Here is a 6272-nt window from a genome sequence, read left to right as displayed (position 1 = left end):
TTGGGAAAAAACCAAACCACGAGTGTACCGATGAGAAGGCAAAAATTTAAGAGTGTGTCAATGGGAAAAGTAAAAACCACGGGTGTACCAATGGAAATTTCCTTATTTATTTATAAAATGACCCCTTATTTTTGTTCATGACAGTGATGAACATATTAAGATCTGCCACTCAAAGCTTGCCTTAGTTGATCATGGTTGTCATCCGCTGCACTAACATACACATACTTGTTCATCTGATGGAGGATAGACATTCTCACTAGCAAATTATCCTTGAAGATGGTGTTTGAACAACATTTATACCAAATGTACCACTCTCAAGCTCTACCGCAGGTCCTCAACCTCTACATGAGACCTCTATGATTTCGCACAGAAATTGGCAATAATGTATAGAACAACTGAACAAGTAGCCATCGTATTTATATATAAATTTAGTCTAATCTTAGAGGAACTCATATAGTTCACTTAACTGCTATCCAGTTCTAGCTAGTCCTAGTCTGAATGCTATATGATTAAATTACACCAAAGCATTACAATCTGCGAATATAAACAAAATTTTAATGTACAAAGTTAGACGCCTTCAAAGGTTGCACACAGTCCAGAGCATTAGAAGGCCTTTCAAATCCAACAATTAGCTCATCACGCTGCTCCATGCCTCTGTGCAATCCACCTATTTGTACAATTGTACTTAAATAGCTGCTTATTCAGTTGATTGATCATGAATTATCAGTCTTCTCTTCTACGAGAAAATGCTTCTTCAGGATTTCAATAGTTTCTTCTCTTGCACTGCAAATATTCCAATATAAGACATAAGAATTTAAAACATCTATCATACTAAAACAATTACAAATCAGCACAGAAAAATATACAGACCATAAGTGTCAATTAGATTTCTAACCTGCCAGGCCTAATTATCTTATATTTTCCCGGACTTGTCAAATCCACTATTGTAAATCCTGCACGGCCCATGGGAAGCTCAACGCCATCACACACATAGGCGCAGTGTCCCCACAAACTCTCGAAATCTTTGATGCAGACACTACTACGATGTCCAGTCAAATTTGCACTAGTAAGAGCCAATGCACTTCTAGATTCCCGAGCAATGATCCTTATAAAATCACTATCAGGCACTTAAACACCAATACTATCTATCCCTGGATTCAATGAATTCTCTAGAATACTTGCTTTCCTGAAATAAGTTGTATTAGTTGACAGATCAACCATTAAGTGTTAAAGTTGACCAGTTATTGATAGTACTCCCTCCATCTGGGATTGATATGATAACTTAATAGTTGGAAATATTGGTCACCTTAGAAAAATATTATAATGGTGTGGCGGAAAGCATATGAGAAGACATCTTATATAGAGGGATAATATAGAGAAATCAAGGTGATCATCAATTTTGAGGGGTCAAGAATATGTGAGAATTAACATTGTATGGAGTAGACATTATAGTACATTTACCACTCCACAACTGCACACCATCATGCTTATGAGCAAGAATGTACTTACACAAGCAGTAAACATCTAACTTATACATTTTGTGTTTATTGAACAAACTATTAAGAATCAAAGAAATGGTTACAAACCTTGCCTTAAAATTAAAGTCACAGGACCAGGAAGGAGCGTGTCAAGCAAAGTATTAGGCAAATGATTTGTAAATGCAAAACGATTTAATTCTGACACATCCCCAACACATATTGCAAGAGGGCTAGTAAGCTTGCGGCCTTTGATCTCATAAATCCTGTTCATAGCTTTGTTGGGAATCGAGTAACAGATAAAAATAATATCGACAGGAAGAAAATACAGTACGAAAATAAAGAAAAATAAGACACAATATTTTTACGTGGAAAGCCCTCTTAAACTAGGAAAAACCACGATCCCGATCTCAAGGGACGAAACGTCACTATCATATTTTTGGGAGTACAGAGGATAACACTACAACTACAATATTAGACAATATGTGTTTAGGACAAAGTGCTACTTAGTACCCTTCACAATCCTACACACCCTCCTACTAATATTGTATTTGCCTCACACCAATTTACTCCCTCTAACACTTGTGTTTGTGTATTCTTTAACACTAATACACTAATACTACTACTACTTCTCACTCCACGGTATTTCACCTCTTCTTCTTGTCACAAACTCAATTACATTCCTCTTTAAATAGGCATACAAGACCTTGCTCCCCAAGGTACTCAACTAAGCATAAATGCACCTTAGTTAAAGTCTACTACCCATTCTAGCACCTAGGAAATAAAAGTATGACTAACTACTTCACCTTGGAGGTGAAGGATACTTCCACCACTACTCCTTTTTTTTCTTTCTTTTTCTTTTTACAATACAATAATAATAATACTACTAATATGTGGTTTGGGGAGATTAACCCAACAAATTCCTCCCTCGACCCAAATCACCTAATACTTCTATCTCATCACAAAATTGGACCCTTTTTGCGGAACATTTCTTGGCCTCAATTTTGTGGCTTCGAACAACCTGTCCATCTAGATAACAAATATTGTTATCCCCCTTCCTCCCTTGCAACACCAAACTATTTCCTTGATAAACCTTGCACTACCTTCCACTTCCAACATACCTATGCCCGCTTCTTGTCATCTCACCCAATGATATCAAGTTAACACGTGCATTAGGTACAAACCTTACATTGTGAAAGGTTCGGACCATACCATCATGTAGCCTCATTTGCACACTTTCCAAGCCTTCAACCTTGAGGTCACTACCCAAGTTGATATGCTCGAAATCACCTCCTTGTTGCAACATATCAAACATTGCCTTCTCTTGGCACACATGAATGGATGCTGCCGAACCCAACACCCACTTGTCACGACTCACATCCTCCTTGACATCGTGAGTTAGCAACATCTCAACTTCATAATCATCGGATACTACATTAGAAGAATCGCTCCCTTCACCCATCTTCATTTTGCCCAATTTTCCTAGCAGCTGCTTTAATTCCTTTAAATCTTCTTTTAATTTTGGGCAATTATACTTCAAATGACCCTTCTCATGACAATAATAGCACTCTATATTGCTATAATCTCTCGGCCGAGACTTTGATCTGCTTCTTGGGCCATCACCTCTTGATTGGTTCCTCCCTCTTTTGAAACCCTCAACTACTAATGCTTGACCTTCATGATAGGAAGCTCCATCTATCGCTGAAATCATCCTCTCATATTCCCTCACTACTGTTATTGCCTCATCTAGTGTAATTTTCTCTCTTCCTACCAACAAATTCTGCACAATGGGCCGGTAGGACTTCGGTAATGAAGCCAATAATAGAAGAGAGCTTTGCTCTTGATCGGGAATTTTCTCATAAGCATTTTGCAACTGACACACAAGCTGATTAAAGTTGTTGATGTGGTCCTGCAAATTTGTACCACTCTCCATCTTCAATTGGTACAACTCCCACCGTAAGCCCATTCGATTGGTTAACGACTTTGAAGCATAAATACTTTGCAGCTTCTCCAACAACACCTTCGGATCCGTCTCCGTCAAGAAATTATACTTGATCTCTGTAGCTATAGCCAACCAAATTGTACTAACTGCTTTCTTTCTCTTGGTTGCCTATGCGGCCTCATCCAAGTTTAATGGCTTTTCATCTTCCAATGCCACATCCAAATTTTGTTGTACCAACATATCTTCTATGGTACTCTTCTACACCATAAAATTCATTTTCCCATCAAGCAGTGGGATCTCAAATTTTGGTGTACTTCTGGCCATCGTACTTTCACAAAATTATCCTCTACAAGTAACTCTCCCCTTCTAACAGATCTTCTAACCGTCGGCTCTGATACCAGATGTTGGAAATTGAGTAACAGATAAAAATAATATCGACAGGAAGAAAATAAAGTACGAAAAATAAAGAAAAATAAGACAAAATATTTTTACGTGGAAAACCCTCTTAAACTAGGGAAAAACCACGATCTCGATCTTAAGGGACGAAACGTCACTATCATATTTTTGGGAGTACAAAGGATACCACTACAACTACAATATTAGACAATATGTGTTTAGAACAAAGTGCTACTTAGTACCCTTCACAATCCTACACACCCTCCTACTAATATTGTACTTGCCTCACACCAATTTACTCCCTCTAAAACTTGTGTTTGTGCATTATTTAACACTAATACACTAATACTACTACTACTTCTCACTCCACGGTATTTTACCTATTCTTCTTGTCACAAACTCAATTACATGCCTTTTTAAATAGGCATACAAGGCCTTGCTCCCCAAGGTACTCAACTAAGCATAAATGCACATTAATCAAAGTCTACTCCCTATTCTAGCACCTAGGAAATAAAAGTATGACTAATTAGTTCACCTTGGAGGCCAAGGATACTTCCACCACCACTCCTTTTTTTTCTTTCTTTTTCTTTTTACAATACAATAAAAATAATACTACTAATATTTGATTTGGGGAGATTAACCCAACAAGCTTCTCTAGAGCTGTAGAAACATAAAAGTCAAAGATGATAGGCTCAGAAAGTCAGAAACAAATACAACTTGTTACATGAGATTGCATTATGTGTTTTGAGAAAAAGATCTTAAAATATCCTTATTTTCTTGACCTCAATGCTATAGAGATAGAGATACAAAAAGAGAGCAAGGGTGTAATTAGTTGATTACAGTGGTAGAGAGATTATAAATAATAGTTATCAGTAGATTAGTTATATAAGGTCACAAATTATCAACCCACATTATGATATCCACCTCATTGTAAATTTGTAACACCAGATTTACCCAGCTCAATTATAGAATGAATATTGATTAAGTCTGTCATGTTTTACCAATACTACCATAATGAAGAAGACATACTTGTGCTATTTGAAAAGTCCAAAAGGTTCCAAGTCCTTCCAACTTGTCTTTGAAGTTGTCCTAGCTTGCAATTCCTTAGATTTTCAACACAAACTTCTTGGTGGAACTCTTAATCACAAATATCATACTATTAAAATATTTCCTAAGGTTACATCATAAGTTATTACCCTCTTAAGAAAAACTTAGCATATTTAGAAATTCATTCAAAAATACATCTGACCTAACCGCCTTCCATTTTAAACTAAGTTCCTATTTTTATAACATTTATACTACCCTGAGTAATACAAACATTACAAAATTCTCATATTATCTCCGTTCCATATTATTTGCAACAATTAGACATTTTTCCTCTCTACTATATGTCAAATCATTGCAAATAATATGAAATAGAGGCCGCATTTATTTTATCCAGCTGTCTTTAAAATATCACGGTCTTTCGATTTCAAATACCCTTATCAAAAGGTTTCTTCATCACATTATCTTCAAAATTCATCCAATTGAACACATCACATATACAAATACAATAACATGAATAAACTCAACAAATTTGTAAAATTAAAAAATAATGCACAGTAATTCAAGAGCATACCATGCATCACAAGCAAAGCCATACAATGTATCAGTTGGCACAACAATAACTTTTCCTGATTTTATTGATTGAATTGCCTGCTGCGCAAACTCTTTAGTTGCAGGAAGAACAACCCGTGTCCCATCCTTTAAAGCACCCTCACAACTAGCAACTGTTTTCGCCCGAACCCCGGAAAAGGTCCGATGACAATGCTGCTTCAAATTCACACACCCAGGCCCGTCTCTGAGGCAGGGCGGGTGGGGCAGCCGGTATAATTTCATAGTTGAATCTTGACATTAAAGGGTTGTGCAACACATAAGCAACCAAATTTGATTCGGAAAGGAGTTAATAATTAAATTAGGCTCATAATTTTCTTTTCTTTTGGTTATCTTAGAAATTAGAACCAATAGTTGAGATTTTTGAACCCAACACTTAATCAGTGTGTTTTTGGTGCAACTGGCCACACCATGCGGCAGCGTGACAAATCAGCAAATGAGAAAATAACCCCCCACACAAAGTAATCCCTAATTGACTTAGTAATCCCTGACTGACTTAGTAACCCTTGACCAAGTAATCCCTGACTGAACTAGAACCTTGACCGATCTAGTAACCCTTTACTTAGTAACCCCAAGTAACCCATAACCGACCCAGTAACCCCCAACCGACCTAATAACCCCTGACCGACCAAGTAACCCCCGATCTAGTAACCCCCGACCAACCTACACCACCTGCAGCACATTCACTCCCATACCCACTGTCCCACGCCGCCAACAACCACGCCACCACCTGACCACTAACTGTCGTACCAATTGTCGTACCCATTGCCCCACGCCACCAACACAATTCACCGAACCCACAACCA

At 37.5% G+C, this 6272-nt stretch overlaps 1 pseudogene; it reads right to left on the bottom strand.

The window, feature by feature from the left end:
• Positions 1-696: 696 nt before the first annotated feature.
• Positions 697-5691, bottom strand: LOC110694559 (annotated as a pseudogene).
• Positions 5692-6272: the final 581 nt, after the last annotated feature.

This window comes from Chenopodium quinoa, unplaced genomic scaffold (genome assembly GCF_001683475.1).
Source record: "Chenopodium quinoa cultivar QQ74 unplaced genomic scaffold, ASM168347v1, whole genome shotgun sequence".
NCBI lineage: Eukaryota > Viridiplantae > Streptophyta > Magnoliopsida > Caryophyllales > Amaranthaceae > Chenopodium > Chenopodium quinoa.
This window is presented reverse-complemented; position numbering and strand designations above follow the sequence as displayed.